General features: G+C 35.0%; 1 long non-coding RNA gene across 1 annotated transcript in view; it reads left to right on the top strand.

Moving 5' to 3' along the window:
• Positions 1-15166, top strand: part of LOC147653047 (uncharacterized) — a 63028-nt gene extending 47862 nt beyond the window's left edge. Inside the window, exon 3 of the long non-coding RNA XR_015287176.1 lies at positions 12288-15166. This is a non-coding gene — a long non-coding RNA (uncharacterized LOC147653047). The remainder of the gene's footprint in view (positions 1-12287) is intronic.
• Positions 15167-21204: the final 6038 nt, after the last annotated feature.

Here is a 21204-nt window from a genome sequence, read left to right as displayed (position 1 = left end):
AAACACTTTATTGGAAGATTCTTATCCAAAATCTTGTTTCAGCATTTCTGAAAGTTAAGATATTTGAAATGCTGATAAAGGCCGATGAGGTTAATGTAAGATGAGGGCCTAGGAGATATCTAGGTTAACATGAGATTAAAGATTCCAGACAGCTTGTGATAAATTAAAATTTACAGAGAAAATTTCTCTTTCATTTCACCTCAGTGAAGCAGTAAGAGCAAAGCAATGCTCTAAAGGAATTTTTCTTAGTGAACTTCAGCATAAGAAAACCATGCCTTTACATACCGTTTAAAATGTACTGCTTGGCAACAGCTTTGAAAGTCCTTCTTCATTTACATTATTGAATTTCATTTATATGGAGCATAAAGAAGTAAAATGAAGGTCACACATATCTCTAGTGTTTGGGAATTAGCTGTGAAACACTAGGATCTGGTGCTGCCTGTTGGTGGAATTACAAGTAATTATTGGTCACGTGCTAATGTGAAGCAAATATTAGTTCTTCAGCAGTCTCTTTTCCTATTACTGTCTTCAAAAGGGTTCCTTTTCTTTTCACGGCAGACATTGATATCTCCCTTAATTATTCTCTTTGTAATAAGGAAGATAAGCAACCAGGTGTTTGCCATGTTCTTTGGACACTGGCAAAGTATTTTTGCAGTGGAGCAACCTCCATAATGCCATAATGTCGGCAGCCCTGAAGTGGGATAATTTGCATGCAAATCTGTTGAATACTTGATGATACGAATATTTGTTTGCAAATTGTTGTCATGTAAATTAGCTTGAGATAAAAATTGCATTTGTCACTAAAAAACAAAGGCCAGATTCTATAATTTTTACTGAATTGTTTTGTGTAATTATTATAAAGATGAGCAATTGCATCCGTAGCAATATAGGCTTTGGGGAGCTTGGTTCTTAACAAAGTCAAAAAAACCAAATACATTTGATAAATATTTTATGGAAAAAACTGAATGCCATCATGGTCCTCCTCCCACCTATGGGATAATCAAAAAAATCCCTGATTCAGATATCTCCCTTATTGATTTTTTGTTTTTTCAAATTGTGGTCTATCTTTTCCCCATGAAATTGTAAAGCAGAATAAAATTTACAAGTTCTCATCTGCAGTAAAATGCACAAAGCTGCTTTGTATTCCCAAATTTTACCTTCCAGTGTTCAGCGCTTTATCATATGCATTTGAAAACCAATGGTGAATGAAAGTGAAACGAATTCTGGCATCAGAAGGTATATTGATTGTTCTGACTCAAGCTGATTTTAATGTTAGTTAAAAAAAAGGTAGACTGATATTCCTCTTGCAGTGTTTCATGTGCTTGAGTTCCCTCTTCTCTAGACCAGTAAAGAGAGAGAGATTACTGGAATCATGTCCTGGGACAAATCTCACAGGCAGATGAGGTCCGTGACACAGAGGCTTTCCTCTTCTCTCCACCCAGCTGAACACTTAAGGGATGAGAGAAAATGGAAGTATTTACACTAAGTACCTTCCTTTGTATCCTCTTCTGTAAATTCATGTATTCTATTTTCTCCTTGTACATTCATGAATCTTATGGCAATAGTCACCTTAATGTTCGTTAATCTCCTGAAGATAAATTAAGCAAGAGAAATAAAGTGAGAAAGGAAGAGGATGGTTTCAGCAGTGACAGGTCAGTACTATCTGCTTCCTCGGTAAACTTGAAAGTAACAAGCACATTTTCCTTGATCACCAGTTGTTTGCTGCTTTGTTGACAGTTCTTCACAAATGAAGAAATGTTCAGTGCTGCTATTTCCTCTCTCTAGCAAATTCTCTGATGTGCATGCTTGGAAGTTGCCCTGTTCCCAGATAAATGTCCTCTCTGTCCTTGTGGGCCTAAGGATTTGAATGTGATAACCATCAGCTTGAGCAATGTAGCATTTGCTGGTAACTCACAAAGATTAATTTATGGGGCTTTTTCTTCCTAATTTATTGGTTGTAATTTGTCTGTGAGCAGTTTTTCATGTATATCCTTTAGATGAAATCTGATAAATGGATCCTGTTGTGATTCTTATTTTTCCCTATTGGATCAGAATGTTTTTTTAGAAATAGAAATTACATTACATATACAAACATAAATTTGAAATTCTCTTTTTACTATCACCATTTGATAAATATGGTGAATTTTCAGTTACTGCAGGAGGTCAGCCTGTCTTCTAGCACAAAAGAATGTATGTTTTGTCCCATAGCAGCTTTGCCTGTGCTTGTTCACAGCTCAGAGCTGAAGGAGAAGTTGGACAATCCCCTAGTGAGTCTATTCTTGAAAGGATATTTTATCTTCTGCAATTTTCTGAAGCTTTTACTGGGATGAATGATCTTTACAGGATAGGTTTCCCCTTCCATTTTCACTTAACAGTCAGTGTATATTATTGCAGTTAAAAAAAAAATAAATCTGAGAATGGTTATTCTATTAAAAATAATAATAAAAACTCTTATAACTTGAAAGAGGAATACTTTCCCTGGAGAAATGAGAGCTTTTTACTTAAGTAAATGTTATATATATTGAGCTGGAAATGATCCAGACAGAAGATTGACTACTCAAAATAATTGCAGTCCGGTAGGACAGGTTTAATTAGGTTTTTCAACAAAATTTTGTGCTGGGTAGAAGCGTTTGAGCTTTATCTGCCTTCTATTTTGCCATTTTCAATACAGCAGTCAGATATTTCCCCTATGAAATTACTGTATTTGAAAGACTTGGTAGTGGTACTGTGCCCTGACCACATAGCAGAGGATTCTGAAAGCGAGTTAAGGAATTTGTCTTCCCTCAGTCTGACCACCCTCCTCTATAATTTTTTACACTAGTGAATATACTACTTCTGGGAACTGTTTGCTCCTCATCCAATTGAAAACAACTGTAATATTACTGTTTTCACAGAATATTTCTATGTTTTAAGAACTCTGGACAGCCAGAAACATATCATAGAAAGACTGCGGAAAGCTGAGATTTCTTGGTATGTTTAAGATACAATGGACTCTGCTACTCAAACTGAAATAAAAAAAAATAATATTTTTGGGGGTTCCCCCCCACCCCCAACTAATATCTTGTATATTAATTGATGTAATTTATTTTGGTTTTACTTTGACTTGTATCACATTCCACTACTTCAAAAGAGCTGTGAAACTTCTTCAAAATATCGGGAATAGTAGAGGATACCCTGAATTTCATCTCAGAAATTGCAGCTCATCGCATGTTACAACTTGTGGTATAATTAATTCAACCCATTAAATATTTTGGTGTGGTAAAAAAGTGGTAAAATGTTATTTAAGATTTTTTTAAGATACTGCAAAAACTTGCAGTAATTAATATACTATGGGCTTGAAATGAGAGGGAAAATGGATAGCATAAAAAAGGGGCTATCTGATAGTTCACAAGACAGGATCCTAATTTAATGGGCAGAGCAGTGTGGTCTAATACTGAATAAAGAAAAGACCTCTGTGAAAAATGAGAATAAATAAGGACATATACTTTTTTGAGGAAGACTGCAAGTTGCACACACTAGTACAAAGTGAAATGTCTAAATAGTTCTGTGTTGGATTTTTTTTTCTGTCTATAAGTGAAATTTTTGATCCTGCTATAATTTAATTTCTTGGCATTGGTGCAGACACCTTTTTGTCTAAAAATAATTGCTCTTCAGGAGGAAGTTTTAAAGGACACATAAGTAAGAGGGGACAAAGTGAAATCAAGGCAAAGAAAGTGGTAAAACCCTTCCACCTATCAAACATTATTGAACACTATGATATGGAGATGACTGGAGTTTCCTTTTTGCCTGTGTCACTTCAATGTGTAGGCACACCACAGGATTTTTATTGTCCCTCTTTCACTCTTGAACTTCATCACTTCTCATAATGCTGATCCATCATTTTAGGGCTGAGGAAAAGCTCTGTGCGGGGATATGAGAATTAAGTGTTATTTCTGTATATTATAAGATTTTATAGACCTTGATGAAGATAAGTGGGAACAAAGTGCCTCAGTATGCTGCAGTACTGAGTCCTAAGATTATTTAGATGCCTAAGCAAACTTGCAGGTGCCTACAGCATTTCAGAATGGCTTAGTTCAATGGTTTGGCAGCTAATTTAGCAAGTAACTTTCCTGCAGTGTTTAGGAAATAAACAAAACTGGAAGACAGTAAAGCAATAGAAACATCAGGGCTATAATTCTTTGGTGAAATTAATGTATATCTATCTACAGGTAATAAAATATATTTCAAAATCTTCCTGTCCCTTTCCTGTCTCCTGACCAACCTAAGAGAACAAATTCTTCCAAGGTAATTAGAAGCAGGTATACTAATCTGAAATCTGGAAAGATCAAGAAAGATCTCTAGAAGTTTTACAATTACCTTTTCTACTGGACTTGGTGTTCCATCGCACTATCAAGCTGAACCCTCAAAAAATTACTTTTGGTTTCAGAATTGCATTCAAAATTTGAAGATCATGTCCATCAGAAGTAATAGTGCGACAGCCTTTTGCCTGTTACTTATTTAAAAGTCATTGTCTTTATACCTGAGATTTCTTGCTAAGTATTCCTGCTTCATAACTGGGTCTCTTAGCTCTGGGAGTTGTTTATAATGAACCAGGCTCAGACTCGATGTATTTGTGTTCATTTTCTGGTGCTGTCCTGAGTAACTTGTTTTCTACCTTGCATTTCTGCATTTTTAGAATTCTACACAATTTATATTGTCTCTTGAGATTCAAGTTGGAGATGACTATTTTTTAACCTAAAAAAAAAAAAATTATTTTGACTGGATTTGGGCTTGACTCACTTTGATATTTATTGCCATCAGTTTTTGAAATTATTTAATTTTTTTCCTGCCTTTTTTTTTTTCTGTTACAATGGGTCTATGTAAAAATCTGTCATTTTGTTGAAGTTAAACTGTGTTTCATTCATATATTGCTTAGGTGATATATGTGAGATCAAACTACTATCAGTATTAGAGTGAGCAGAGATTAAGAATGCTTAACTGTTCTTAAAAGCATTAAACCAAAATTACCAGCAATTGTCTGGTCCAGAATATTTCCTTGTAAATAATGATTCTAATGTTATATGTTTGAAGAAGGCAGATGCCTTCTTTATTACATGAGGGAATGAAAATCAAAGGAGAATGTGTATTTATGAACTATATCTGAAGCACTGGACATTTGCCTTGCATTAAATTTTACCTTAATGCTGCCTGAGCATTAAAGGTATAGATCTCTCATGCTGTGATTGTGTTGAGTTCTCCAGAGAAGTGGACTCTATTTCATCAGGCACAATACTTCTTGCCCTTTTTCGCAGGGTATGCATGTTCAGGATAAAGATAGTGGGAGGATACTTGCTAGGACTGAAAAGAACACAGGCTGTGCATTTACAGCAAAGGCAGCCAGTTTACCTACAAAAACTCCAGTGACGTGACTCTAGTTTAAATCAGTCCTCTCAAGTCAGAGTGTGTTCCTTGTGCTTTGCAGACTTATATCTTTTATATTTAATATTTAATATAAATATTATTTTACATTTAACATCTTTCTGCAAGATCACCTACAACCCTGATAATACTGAGAACATTTGACCAAGAGTTCTTTCTCAGCTGCTGCGGGGGAGCAATGTGGTCTCCTGCACACACACAAAACTTATGTAGTAGAACTCCAAGATTTCAGGTAAAGGTCAAAAGTTATATGCAGATTTGGCTTGTTGATAATGGGTTTTATTTTACCAAATTCCTCTTGGTAAGTGTAGGAATTGTATACAGAGACCTCTACACTGAAGTTTATTGAATTCCTCTGCCTGTCTCCCACAGAATATGCATTAATTTTATGACAGTGGCCTTTTTTTTTGTCAATCACAGTGTGGTTTAAAAAAGAAAATATTTACATTGTTTTGATTTTTGTTCAGGAGGGCATTTAATTCACCTTTGGAAAGCATGTAAATTATTAAAGCCACACCTGATATTCTGCAACTGAATGGAACTTCTAATTCTTGTTTGAAAATATAAATTATTCATTGCAGGATTTAATTTGAAAGTTGGCTGTGTGGTTCCTATGGTTGTTTGCATTGCACTCTTGTGAAATTGAAAGCCAAATGAATTTCACTAGGTTTTGTTAGAGACCTTCTGACTTAGTATATCTGAAGGTTGTCTTTTATTTCTTTAAATATATAATCCCTTTGTTTTTGCTTCCTGTGTCAAAATAAAATATAGATAAAACGAGAAAATTACTAAGTGCCTTCAGCAGTAGCATTTCACTGAATGCTCTCTTCCATTCACACTGGCCACAGTTGGCTCTTGGATGAAAAACATCCAAGGAAAACTGATATCTGAAGTTGCAACATTAATGCTTCCATATGCTATGTGTCATTGTGAGCAACAAATAAACTGATCTGCTCAGAAAATGGCAATTTAAAGATAGTGAACAGTCTGTACCGTTTTTTGAAAGAAGAGTATTAATGGGATAGGGAAGAATAATGGGTTAGAGATGCACAAACTTCGTATAATTTCATTCAGCATAAATACCCTTATTCCCCATCTCTGTTCCATCTATTGTCTTGGGAACATTTACTAAAAAACTTAAATTTACTGATAGAAGTAAGTAGTGTATCTTATGTCACTGTTGAATGCTCTGGTGTTTTCCAGTCCACACTTCATAATCTAATAAAAAAAATAAAATTATAATCTAATAAAAATCTAATGCCCCCTCCCCAACATGTGAAAATGAACCCGAGCTATGCCACACATGAAGCAAATTCCTAGTAACTCTTAGAGCATAGAGACAAGCGAAAGGGAATTGTCTGAGTGAGTTCTATTTCCTTGCACTTCTCAAAAACAAGAATTAGGGAAAAATGAACTACAAAATCAAGGACAGAGCAAAAATAAATTATATAAAAGCATGACATCCAAACCAGAGAATATACATTTATGTTAGCCTCATAGAGAGTCAAAAAAGCAAGTGCTTTAAACAGAATATGCTATATGAAATATCAAGGTTTTTTTCTCTGATTCCATTACTATTTTCATAAATCATATTTTTTATTGCAATTTTATTGTGCATCACTTGTTCCTCTTCGAATTTGTTTTTTCATTATTATCATTATTACTTTTTCTGAGTTATATGAAATTGTTTACATCTCCACCCATGAGGTTTTCTCTGATTCTTCTCCCCATCCCACTGAGACGGGGGAGCTAGTGAAATGCTGCAGGGTATTTAACTTCTCTCTGGGGTTAAATCATGTAAAATGAGTGGAGTTACAAAGGAGAAAAAGGCTCCATACAGGTTTGGCTACCAATGAGTGTGACACAAGAATCAACTGTGTAAGTTCCATGCAGAGTGACAGAGACATGACAGTTTTGTGGGGGATCTAGGGGTATAGAGATCAATAGAGCCATTATTCTGTATTTAATTGCATTTAGCAATCCGAATAGAGCACACTGCTGCCTGGGTCTGTTTCCTCTGAGTTTATTCCTGCTGTGTTCTGTTTAAACTCATTCCTGTTGCTTTTCTGACACAAGTTCCAATGTATACTCTTTCTGTAGCTTGATGCTACAGTGTGTTTTCTGGGAAAATGTTTAGTTTCTAACTCCTGCTTCCTTTTGATCATCCATACTCAACAGCATTTGTGTTTTTCTAGAAAGTGTAATGTAGCAGCTGGCTGTTACTCCTCAAGCAGATTTACATGCCACAATCTCGCGTGGTGCCCCCATTTGCAGGTTGAGAGCAACCATATGCAGTCAGTTTTTATATAACTCTGTCATTTCCCATCACATCAACGTTTGCCTTTCCTCTTTTTTAAGAAGAAGAACTTCAGTAGAAAGTTTATTCAAAATGTCAGCTGAAACAATCAAAAATCTGTGACTGAGGCTTTAGTGCCGGGAACACTCTGAGATTATGATGTGTGTCAGCATGTCTGAGGACTGAAACTGTGGGGAGTTTCTTTAATGCTTTAGGAAAACAGGGAAGAAGTAAACATCTCTTGAAAAATTTCAGGAACTTAGTGAATTTCTTGTCTTCTTTAAGAGACATAATTTTATTAATAAATTGACATTCAATTTTATTTTTATGAAAGGTACCTCCTTTTTATGAAATGTACCTCTCACTGTCTGCAGTTTCCCTCCTCACTGTCTGCAGTTTCCCTCCACAGTCTCACTAATGATATTTACCTTTTGCAGTGTTCGAGAGCTGTCAGAAAAATGTCATTTTCTTCCCTACAGGATTTTTGTCAATTTCAGTGAAATGTGCTTAAGTAGCTTTTCATGGGGAGAGAAGATGGAGAAAAGATTTCTGTCCTCAAAAAATATGTACTGAAATGACATGACAGAAAGTTGTGAAATACAACTTCAGTATTAGAACAGGAAGTGAAAGTGTTTGGGCTTTTTGTTTGTTTCCCCTAAACATTCTGGATGAGAGGTCTTGGTTTTGTCAAATATCACGGGTGACTTCTGAATATGTAGACAGATATTTTTTTTTCTGTTTAATATTTTTTCATAAAAACACAGAATCATTTAGGTTGAAAATGACCTTTAAGATAATCAAACCAAATCATTTTCCTGACCTCCTTTACCACACAACTAATATCACATGATCTCCAGGAGCTTTTCTGCATGGATTATAGAACACTTACTATAGAAATGTAATACATGTTTATGTTGTCAAATTTGTAGTCTATACATTTGGGTTGATGTTTGATCTTTTCTCTCTGCCCCAGGTATCTCTGATTCCAGTGCATGAAACACATTATTGCCTGTGATTTTCTGCCATGTCTGAAGGAACCTCAGTGATTATTTCTGTATATCCTAGTTGTTCCTAAGAGTTGATGATGTCATTCTCAGTAGTTTTAAGCATCTTGCTAGAGCATGTCAAATATGCAGCTTTGCTACCCTAAGGTACTTCCATTTGAATGCTTAAGTTCCTCCTCTCTGAATCATTTATGTAAAACAGAATAAGGAATCCTTTTTTCCCCCTATACTAACAACCTTTCTTAGGTTCTCTATGGGAAAGTTAAAGCAACACCAAAAAGCAGCTCTTACCCTGAATAACTTTCCGATCTTCTAATGTTGCCATGCCCATGGCCTGGGCATGAAATAGCATTTTCGATCTTATAATAAAACACTTTCTAAAGCATGCTACTAATACTTATGGAATCAAAAGAAGATTTGAACAGTGAATATGTGGTGTGAATGCTTTCAGTTCTGAAAGCAAGGATAGTTATGTGGATTTTCTGCTTCCAGACTGTACTTCCCAGAACAGTTTCTATTCAAAGAGTATCATACATAGTCTCTAAGGACTTGGCTTATGGCTGAGCTTTCAGGAAACATACCTCAGAAAATAAGAACATAAGATTAACAATTTAGATTCAGACAAATCGTTATCTAGCCTGTATCCTTTGGGTAATAGCAAATACCGAGGGAACAAGCATGTAATGGTACTGCTCTAAATCACTCTCCCAGCTCCTAGTGATTTGTAGCTCAACTATTATGGAACCAAAGGTAGTTTCTTCCTCTTGAAGAGACTGTGCTTTGTCTGCCTGTCCAGTTGTTTTTGAACCACACTAGTCCTCTAGTAATATCCTTTGGCTGAGGCTGCAAATACAAACAAGTGAGTGTTAGGCTAGTCTAAACATAGGCTTAAGTATATGTGCAATCATATGAAAAATTTTAATTTTCTTGAAATTCCTGCTTTCTTGTGTGGTAGCAAATCCATCTGTCACTGAAATAAGTTACAGACTTTTTTTCTGTCTTACTGTTAATGTAATGTTTAGTGATTATATTCTGTCTTGGATTAGAATCTTAGGTCTTGCACACTTAACTGGCATGAATGTTTTTGATCACGGCTGCACAAACATTTTTGGTAACATTTTTTAGTAGGATATAAGTATGTTATTTGGGCTGATATTAGCATATTTGCTTTGATACAGATTTTCATCAAGAAAGCTTTTGAGGCCCTCGGTAAGTGGTGAAGAGAGATGGTGGGGGTGATTTACCAAAAAGATTTTGGGATATTTATTTATTTACTTATTATTTTATATTTTGAAGATGAAAAAAATCAGTATAGTCCTATTCTGCTGTGAAAGGGAAGAAGATTGAGTATCTCATAGCTGCTGTAGGACTGATTATTTTTATTCAATTGTATGATTGCAACACTTCACTATATGCTTCAAACAAGGCATATTTGAAGTGCCTATTTCATTGTCAGAGTCATGCTCCTCCTCTCTGTGCTTTGCAGCACAAGCACAGATGAGAAAGACCCTGGTGCTTCTTTCATCTTGCCTTTTGATCCAAAAAGAAATGATATTAATATGACAAAAACACAGTACATGAAGAATTTAATCCTTCTTTGTTTAATATATGCATCATACATGCTACTCATTTTTATATACCTCAAAGGATTGCTTAGTGTGTTTTGGGGTTCTTTCAGTAATGATACATTTAGGGGACAGAGGAATCTTCTATCTGAGGGCAAGGAGCTATCCAGTCATAAAGAAACAGTGTTTTTTGCTTTTGTGAAATAGGAAAACCAAAGAAGAAAAGGGTAGCAAAATATTAATTAGGCCCTGAAAGCTAGGGGAAAAGGTCAATTTTGGGTTACATCTAGTAGATAGAAAGCGGTTATGATCAATTTAATACTGCAGGGAAGGACCACATTTTTATTGCAAAGAAATGTAATCAGGAAAAGAAATGTAACTAATGAGCAAGGAGAATGCTTTGCTTCAGAATGCCAACAGGAAACTACAATTGTGAATCAAAAATAAAGCAAGAAGCCTACATGTTGAGCCTCAATAACACAAACATTGAAGCCAGGTTTCTGGAATGCTTCTGAAAGTGGATAAGTGTTTTTATAGTAGCTGTTATAAATTAGAACAAGAAGAGAAAGTGCCATTTACTTGTGTTTTGTCTGATGCTGAGACACTTCTTGGATTATGGTTCAAAAGGATGGAGGAAAATTTTAAGAAACCCCTATTTTACATAGCAACATACATACTTGGCAATATAAAGCTAACTGAAAATACTTATAGTCCTGAGAGAATTAGTACTGTCCTGCCTTGGGCCTGAGGCAGAGACCTGGGTCTATCACCCCATCATGCAGCTGTGGAGAAAGCCATGCAGTGCAGGCAGCAGCTGCAGCACCAGCTGAGCCCTGCATGTGACCCCGAGGGGGTGAGAGGCCATAAAGAGACCCCAAGGCCAGAGGCTGGTGCTGACCCTTCACACAACAAAGGGCTAAGGGACCTGTAGGCCAGACAGGTGACTGGACACTCAAGGACACACCAGGAGCCAGGAATCCCAGACTTTGACACCCTTAGACTGAGAGGGTATAAAAGCCCAGTTCAGAGCTCCACCTTGGAGGTACCACCTCAGGCTATTATTCTATTACTTAGTAATTTGACCAAAGTTAAATTTTTTTAACGATCTGGGCATCTGAGACCCTGCTATGGCAAACCTAGGATTGAGCCTGTAATGACACCTGATGTGACTGTGGGTGTGGGATGTGTTGCTGTGGGGGGACTTCCATCCCTTCTCAGGTGGTATGAGAGCAACCACCAGAGTGAATCCTGGATTGCTGGACAAGGAAGTTACATGGCAAAGAAATATCAGTCAGGGCTCTGAAAGTCATACTAGCACATTTTAAAATGTAAGTTTATGAAGCATTTCAAGGGCACAGTCATGTAAGAGTAATTTGAGATTCTCTTGACCATACTGTTTCAAGACTAGGTTCATGTTCATGACCTTGGGGGTTTTTTTGCCAGTTTTAATTACAGGTCTAAAACTCATGTTAAAGTGTGTAGGACATCCACAGATGATAAAATCCTCTCAATATGACTGCCCTTCTATCTTTCAGCTGGTTTAATGGTATAACTTTTGCTGCAAAACTGTGGCTTCTGTAACTCATGTTGATGTGGCATTCCAAAATCAATGGCAGCATGTCAGATTGCATGTGATAGACACAGTCTACTCAGCGTTCCTGTATTTATATGTGATGTAGCAAGGAAATTGGAGATGGTGTCAAGAGGTTTCATAGCAAGAAAGATCACTGAAACTAATAATTTCTAGAGGATTTGCATTAGCTTACACTTCTATACACCTTGTTCTACTTTGCTAGCATGTAAAAAATGATCTAAAATTTTGTAACCAAAATCACCCTCAAAACGTCTTGGTAAATACAACTTCAAAGTTAATTCTTTGTGTATGTCAGGTTTGGAATTGCCTTCAAGTCTGTGCTGATTTGCAGTAACATTTACAAATTTATTCTATGAAGAGATTAGGTAGGTGAGGAAAACAGAGTAATTTAATTATTTTTTTTTTCTCAGATTTCAGATCTGCAAGTTGTTTTCTCATTTATAGAATTCAGCAAGGATTTGAGGCTGCCTCACAGTTGCATCAACATTGCTAGTGATAACATATTCTACAATCAGAGCTCGGTTGAGGATTCTCTTTGTGAGATGATGGGAAGAATGGAGTCCTTGCATTGCCAGATGAAGTTATAGCTAGTTTATTGTCAGTAAGGAAAGCAGATACATCTCCAAATCTCATGAAATCCAGATGTTGTTTATAAAATGTTCATGGAATGCCATAGTTTTTGAAAATTGTTAGAAACCATCTCAAACACATTTGATGAAATGATTAACCATAAAGTATAAATTTTGTTAGGGTGGAAATTTACTGTGGATATAGAATTTCAATGGTTTTCTACAGGAACATTTCTGAAATGCAATGTGGATTCTGTTTGCATCAATAGAGAGAAACAAAAAGTATGTTAAGCACAAATCAGAAGATTTTTATGTAGGCTGCCTGCTTTTTGTCACAGTTCCTTTTTTTAAAACAGTCTTAGAATTTAGGTTTTTTTGTCTTGGACTCAGATAAAAATGGAGTATAAAAAGTGCCTATATGTAAATTTTTTTTGTAATGCTGTAAAAGCTCAAAATTTGATGACTGCAACCATATTGGGGTTTTTTATTGATTTTTTTTGTCTTTCTTTTTACAACCATAACTCTGATTCTGTAACATATTCTTCACAGTTATTCTAACATATTCTACACAGTAAAAATTATATTTGAGCAAATTCAAATCAATTTTAAAATTAGTTTCTCTTTTATATCTATGCAAATGATATTATACCATATCAACTATACTATATTCTTTTATACTTTTATTCTTCAGGTTTGGTTTTTTTGTTTATTTTTCCCATTTATTAGATAGCACAAAAGTAGACACTAAATTCAATGTAAACAAAAGTTTCCAAGAAGTATTTTGTGTTATGTTAAGCTGTGATCTTGACTTTGTCACTGAAGACATTGCATTTGCAGACATGATGATGGCATAAGGCATCTGCAGGTTTTTAAATTTAAGTTTTTTGGGATTCAGGGTGAAGGTTTTCTGGTAATGCAGATTGTTTAATCTTTTCCCCTTATGTGGTATATTTTCCATACCAAAGAAAGTAGATGTGCATAGATCTAGAATGCATTCCTTATGTATAGCCTGGCAGTTAATGTGATTTATATCAAAGCACTTTATGGCTTTATGTGGCTTATTTTAAAAAAGCAGAATGTTGTATTGTTGAGACTTGTGTTTTAGGAAAATAAATTCACAAATATCAATTGATATGTGTAAGTGGTTGGTACAAGCCAAGCAAACCTCTGATCTGGTTTGTGCCTTGCACTGTACATAACAGGCAGGAAAATCTATATTATTAGTTCTATAAGAAATAGAAGAAGATGAATATACAAGACACACCAGGAAATATTGTCTTAAATCAGTGACAAGATTAGTTAAGCCCAAAAGATTGATAAAGACTTTGTCAAAATCTTGAAAACACATATTATCCCACTTTGCACACTGGATGAACTTAATTGATTTCAGTTAAGAATTGTTCCACACATTGAGTGAGAATGAACAGATTTTGCACTTAATGAGGTGAATATCAATTTCCTAGGGAAAAAAAGCATTTGTATAGTGAATTTATTTTGGGGTTAACCAATACCAGTAGAACTAAAGATATAAAAAGTTGTACATTTGGGGACTGTGATGAGATTAACTACTGTTAGAATTGTCCTAGTGGAATATACTGTAAATTAGAAGATGTTCCTATATCATTATTTAGAAAATTTGAATAATATTTTGTGTGTGATATGGCTTTTTCAATAGTGTTAGTATTTCTGAGAGTATTAGTATTTAAGAAAGTATTCCTTGCTTATTCTTCTGCAGTTTTATGGTCATGGATGCAATCATCTCTTTCAATATTTTTCTCTCTTCAATTATGTAAAATATATTGTTTCCCAAATCTTTAGTTTTGTTTTACTGCTCTATTGTTATATGGCATTTGATAGATTAACAATATTAATAACTTAGAATCTGAGAGGTTTTGATAAATTTTGGGGTATTCAAAATATAAATTACTGAAATTAATTTTTTTATTAATTTTTTACTCTAGCTATTGAGTATTTTCCCATTTGGAATATTTTTATTTTTTCAGAATAAAATTATTTTGTTTTTATAATATATTAAAATAATTTGAGGTTTCAGCTTCCTGAAACCTTCAACTCATTATTTTTATATGGAATAGTGGGTCATTAGTATCTTTAGTTTGTTTCATTTTCCTAACCACAGTGGAGAGAACACATATACTCTGTCTTCCTTTTTTCTATTGAATTGGAAATAACTTTCTCAATTATCCAAAGATCTAGTGTGCATCACTTGTCCTGCAAAACTTTCAAGTCTTGCTACCTCTTTGATGTTCCAACTTTCTAAAGCTAGTACACCAGCCAACAGTAGGAAAGTTAGATTTAATATTTATACTATTCATTTCCTAAACTTTCTATACTGAATAATAGAAATTACTTTGGCACTTGGCAGTATAGTATTTAGTCTTGAAATTACTCAGTAACTTCAGTAAAACAGTGTATTCAGGAGTAGCTATTGATCAATAAGCCATCACTAGGATGAAACCTACAGTGGAGGGCTTCAGTAAAAGAAATGCATTCACATGAAATTATAGAGCATAAGTCTAAAGCAGTACAAGAAAATGAAAAGGCAGCATGAAAGATTTCCCCTTTGTATATTGATTTTTACTTAAAATGGATTTGTGACATTTCTGCTGTCATCAAGTTTATTTATTTAAAGTATTTCTCAAGATATTTGTTTAACTGTTAAACATAACAACTTAGAAATAAAACTTGTCTTTGTAAAAGAATGTGGAGCTGAGCCAGGCTGTTTAAAATTTAGTCTACATAAACAAGAGGAAATGAAACATTGAAATATTCCAGGCACTGGAACTTGACTGTCATGTTGATAAATTGTTGGAAGAGTCTTGCCTCAGTTCTGACCCACAGGCTTGCAGATGGTGCTCAGGTGCCATATGAGAGTGTGCATTGACAGTGGCTGCTTCCAAAAAGCAGTTTGGAAATAGTCACCTTCCCTTAAAGCATAAGAGAGTTTGCAGAGAAAGCAGTTTAGTGCCAGGATAGAGGCAGTGCCTTGAGTGCCTTGCTCCTGAGCACGTTTAAATATATTTAGTGGAGAAATAGCTTTGCAAGCTGTGGCAAAGCTATTAGCCAAAGCTATACAGGGGAAAAGAAGGGAAAACAATGCATGCAAAGCTTCTTGTTTTCAAAGAGTATGTTGCAGGAAACTTTATTTAGGTGTGAATTGTGGTTATTGCTGGAGACTTTAAGATTAATTATGTTTTTATCAAGAAGGGCTTTTCTTTCATACTTGTCTGGTGGAAGTCAGCTCTATAAAGCATCCATCTCTAAGGGCAAGTTGTAATGACTGCTTTTTCTTCTGGATTACAACCATTTTGGCACATATGGGAGGAAATACCATAAAACGAAGATTGTCCACTCTAGGCTTGAACAGAAGATGGGAGCTTCCCAGCAAACTCTGTCCCTTGACAAGCATAAGAAAAGATTACTTCTAATCTTTTGTGACTGGGTATGGGTAAAGAATGTCAACCCTGAAGAAAATCAGATGTGGACAATGACTTATTTGTGATTTATGCTTTTTCAGAATCCACTAAATTTATGGTATATTTTAGAGGAAATTAATATTTTTCCTATTTTCTGTCAAAGATATAAATTTTTACTATATTGAAGTGAACTGGAAATATTTCAAAGGGAAGCTGGTGCATACTGTACTGGTGCCATCAGCCTGTACAGTGTTCTATTTAAACATTGTTTTTGATACTTTGCATCTATTTATGTCTACTGCAGAAAACCACCATCTCAGAAACCTCTCCTCCTGCCATAACATTACCTTTCCAGATCCTTTCAGCTTTAAATGCTGTTATCATACTCTCATGCATTTCTCTTGCCCCTTGAGTGTTGCCCTGGTAAGTGGTAGTGAATGCTGCGGCTAGCCCCAAAATTCGTGTAGTGTAATTAGCAGTGTGTTTTGTGGCTGGCTAGCTGAAAGGTCAAGAGAATATTGAAACATTGAACCTGAAGCACACACCTCCTTGGGAAAAACACACCTAAGTCCTCTCTACTCCTTTATGAAATATGTTGCAATAACTCGTGTGCTTCCGCTGCCTCCTTTTGAAATTGATTGAAATGAACCAAATAACAGAATTTATGGGATGGGAGGTAGGAAATGGATGAACAGGCAGAAATATTTCCATGAACACTCTAAGGTAGATTGAGTTTGAAAGCTAAGGATGGTGCTTGTTTTCAGTAGGAAATAAATTGGTAAATACACAGTTGTCATTTTTATGTTGCCAGCACAGTACACTCAGTGAAGTCAATATCCTGAAGTGGGTCATTTCACCAGCCTCAAGTTACTAATGTTTTTTAGTTATCAGTCCTCTCTCTTCTTTTATCTCTTTCTCCCTCCTTATAAAAATCAACTTTAACTTTCATGTGGCTTAACTAATCAATTTGCAGCAGCTATTTACCTCTTAACTTAAAATATGTATTTTTAAAAAGAAAAGAAAAAAGCCAAAACAAAGTAAGCTTTCAATAAGATTTCAAATTTGTAAGTAGAGCATGAGGAGTTGCATTTAATTGTTCATCCAGTTTACAGTAGACTCAGCAGGGACATGTTTTTGATGAGAGAATGATTAGGGTTTTGATCTCTTTATTTCCCCTAGCAGCAGGCTTATTTTAAACCATATTTGTTCGCTTTGCTGTATCTGCTACATGTGATCTAGGTCAACATGAGGCTTTTGCTCATTTTCCTCTTCCAAAAGTGGAATTTCCAGCAGTTTCATCTTCTGCTGGTCTAGACCTTCTATTGGCAAAGCAATAACATTAGAGTAGACCCGATATATGTGGAATGGATCAATATCTGCAACAAATGGAGTATTTTACTGCCTAGCTGTTGGTTCTTGGGTTTCATAGTCTGGTGATACCTCTGATTATAATGGAGTTTCTTGCTGATCTACACAACTTTCTCTTGAAAGAACTAGATATACTGTTCTATGTTTTGATATACTCATTAAGACATTTGTTATAAATCTTGGAGACATCCTACTTTATTCATGTTGTAACAAGGCAATGCCCCAAGCAATTCTAAAGCCATAGTTATGCATCTAAGAAATACAATAAAACATTTATAGATAATTAGTAAAATATAATCAGAACAAATTTTTCCAACTTTCTTAAGTTTGTTTTTTGTTTTATTTTTTTTATAATGGTAATAGTTTTAAATTAGGATTTCATATTTTAACCTTTTGAAAACACTTTGAAGCAGGCAGGATTCCCTGCTCTTTACTTCTAAAAGACAATGTTTTAAATAGTTATTCAGGTTTTGAACAAATTTTACTACAATTCAAATGGAAGATTTGCAGCTCTAAAGCTAATCCACACTGTCTTTTCTTGAGCTAGTGAACTTTAGCAGTCAGACTTTTAGCACTGGATCTTCTCTTGGCTTTTCCACTGTGATGTACCTGATTTTCTTGGAAGGGCCTGATTCAAGTAGCAGGGGAAAAACAGAAAAGCCCATCCTCATGTTTTTTTTCTAGAGGAAAAAGAGCATTCTTTTTGAATGAATTTTGAATGAAATGAATACAAGGACACACAAAATATAATTTTTAAATAAATCTTAATTTTCTGTGATCAAAGGTTTGTTCCTCCATGCTCAAAACAGAGTTTTCAAATTTATCTGATCTGACACATTTTGTTTATTTTTTTTCCAGTTCTTGGGTCTGTCATCACCTATATACATACATCTTCTATAAAAATAGGAAACATGCAGTGTAAAACTTCTTTAAGATACATTCTAACAACTAAGATTAAATAGTTCAATTTGATGTTCACTAAAAATGTTCATTTTTGAAGAAAAATAAATATTCCTAAAATGTCTAAAAAGAAACAAGCTTAATAATAGTATCATGCTATTTCATAACATTGAAAAAATCTCTCAAAAAGATTGGCTATAATTGTAATAATAATCTCCTAATGTTTTATTGTTTATTTTTTAATGCATCATGATTCACAATAATGTTTATCCATGGCTTCCATTAAATATTTCCATGGTCTATGAGAATAATAGATTAATTCATGCTCATTTTCTGCTCTATTTTCAAGGTTGACCATTTTTGCATAGATTTTTAAAACTTGATTTCAGGTTTTGCATAGTTACATGTTCTGTCTTTTTCCAGATGCATTCTCTTTGCTGTTCATCCTCCTAAGGTCTCAATTCTCTTTAATCAGTTTCATTGCTTCCATTCTGTGCCTTAAGCATTAATATAAATTATGAAAGAGACTCATGCAAGTGGAATATCCTAAGAAACATCACCACAGTGCCCAGAACTTCAGCCAAAATTTGCACAATGTAGCAGGAACTCGGTTACAGCTGCCTGGATGCTGCTTCTGATATTTGAGTCTAAATCTATGACCTGAAACTGCCCAGATCTGCAATTGTCATGTTACCTCCAGGCTGTCGTGGCACTGCCACCATGACTCCAAGGGGTTTTGGAATGCTTTCTATGAGGTTTAGAAAACAGGCATCAATCCACTCTGGTGAGGTAGTGTATAGATTTCAGCAATATTCATGATTAAAGAATTTAATATTTTCCAGGTGCTGAAATGTTGTTGTACAAAAATCCTTGGCATTCAGTTATATAATAAAAGAAATCTCAACCTTAATATGTTGCATATAAAAGTTTAAAATTATGAAGTAATACTGTACTAAAGGCATTGAGGACATTCTTAGGTGTTACAGGCTAACCTGTAGCAAAATAGAGCTGTCAAAAAGGGACATGATCTGAGTTTGAATTTCTTTCTTTTTCTGTTTACTCCTCTGATTTTGTAAAAATAGGGTCATGATTTTTAGTCCTTGGGACTGACAATTTCAAGCCAGTTGCACATCACCAAGCATTTCACCTTTGTATAGAAAAGTACCTGTGAAACCCAGCTAGAGTTTCTCTACAGCATTTGTAAACTACTTGAACTAAAACTTGGGCAAAGGCCTGGGCACACTTATTTTAAATTTCAATCACTGATTGGTGTGTTTCCTTTTCTATACATTAAAAATAGATTACAGCACTTAGAGAGGATGTCTAATTAAAGCCTTTCTGTGGTAAACATTGTGAGCAACTCTAACACTGCTTTTGATAATGGATAAGGTACAGGCGAGGATTAAAGGATTTGTTGGAGGCTAATGAATGAAAGACTGAGCTTAGAGACAAGGTTAGAATTTACTACTCTGTGTGACTCACTTTTGCTGCTGGAAAAAATTGGGAAAAAACTGAGGTGGAGTAAAGGACTGGTTACACATTAAAAGGTATTTCAGGTGGAAATGAAAGTATAAACAACTTTAATCAAAAAAGGGCTGTCATGCAAATGTAATTGTTCTATTTTAAACAATAGATGATAAAGTTAGTAGATGTTGCATAATTTGATGATTAAATTTTAAGAAATCTAAGAAATCCAGTTTTAAAAAAAACTGTTTTTTCTGCCCTGTCTTCAGAGCACTGATGATTTTTTGTGTGCTTGCATGTTTGTATATTTGCATATACATAGCTACATTAACAAAAGCTTAGTTGTATGGAAGTGCATTATAGAAATCAGACCTCCTTTGTTCTACAGGCAACAAAGAGATTGATTGCAAATCTGTTTTCTAGGAATTGCTGAGTCCAGGATGCTCCAGATTTTAATCCAGCAAATTGGTTTTACTCTCAGACAATGAGACTGATATGGCGGAATTTTTCCAGTTGCCAGCCTCTACCTTGAAAAGTGAAGTTTGGGTGTTGTTGTCTTAGAACTGATTTGCATTAGCAGAAACCCCAGCACCCAGAAACAGGAGAGAAATCCTATTTACTCCTCCAGATTATCACCTCTGATCCAGGCTAATGAGGGCAAAGGACCAACCAATATTTTAATGGGTGTGAATTTCACTGCTGGGTAAAGTTCATCTGAAGGGGTGTGGGCCTGCTCACTGTGCTAGATCAACTTGAATTTTTTTGATATAACAGTTTTTATTGTTATTGTCTATCTGCATAGTAATACCTATGTCAAACATGCAAAAAATGTTAAGCTTGTAGCTCTTTAAATTCTTTATGAGTCCCTGCCAAGGAAACAGACCATGTATTAAAGTTCAGTGATACCGATGCGGTAGAGAGAGTCAGATTGAATGATAGGATGGTCTCCTCTGTGGGGAAACTTGCTGAAGTTATTACAGACTAAGCAGTGCTACAATATCTCCAGCAATAAAAAAAGCTCAAATCTGTCTCTATTTTAATATTTACTGTGGCCTCAGAAGAATTGCAAATCATGTAACTTGTAAACTCTTTTATTTATGCTTCCCCATAGCAATAGCAGCACTTACCTGCTGTAAAAATTAAGTTTGCATCACAGAGCTGAACACCAAGCCTGCTTTTCCCATGACAAATCCAAGTCCTGCCAGCTTCCTGAAGCTTCAATATTATTGAGTTACATCCACAGTAACTTCCTCATTCTAGTGCAATGAGATAAAATTAAACCATTTGGTTGGTCCAAATTAATTTTTTTTAGGCTTAAAGAAGATAATTAATTTAAAATTACTGGTGGTACTACTGTGTTTATTTCAGTTTTGAATTCATATTTTCACTGAGCACAATAACCTTTAGGAATTCATGAGGAAAACCCAATGGCATGTCTTTTAATAAGTCAATCACGTAAACATGCCAAAACTTCATGATTTATTTAATATATAATGAAGGGCAGAAAAAATATCTGTGTGGTCTTGTTCTTGGCACAGCTAATCCAGAAAGTTTGCTGAGACTTTGTCCCAATATAATATTAATTTTCTGAT

The sequence above is a fragment of the Cyanistes caeruleus genome, chromosome 5 (genome assembly GCF_971803275.1).
Source record: "Cyanistes caeruleus chromosome 5, bCyaCae1.hap1.1, whole genome shotgun sequence".
NCBI classification, from domain to species: domain Eukaryota; kingdom Metazoa; phylum Chordata; class Aves; order Passeriformes; family Paridae; genus Cyanistes; species Cyanistes caeruleus.
This window is presented reverse-complemented; position numbering and strand designations above follow the sequence as displayed.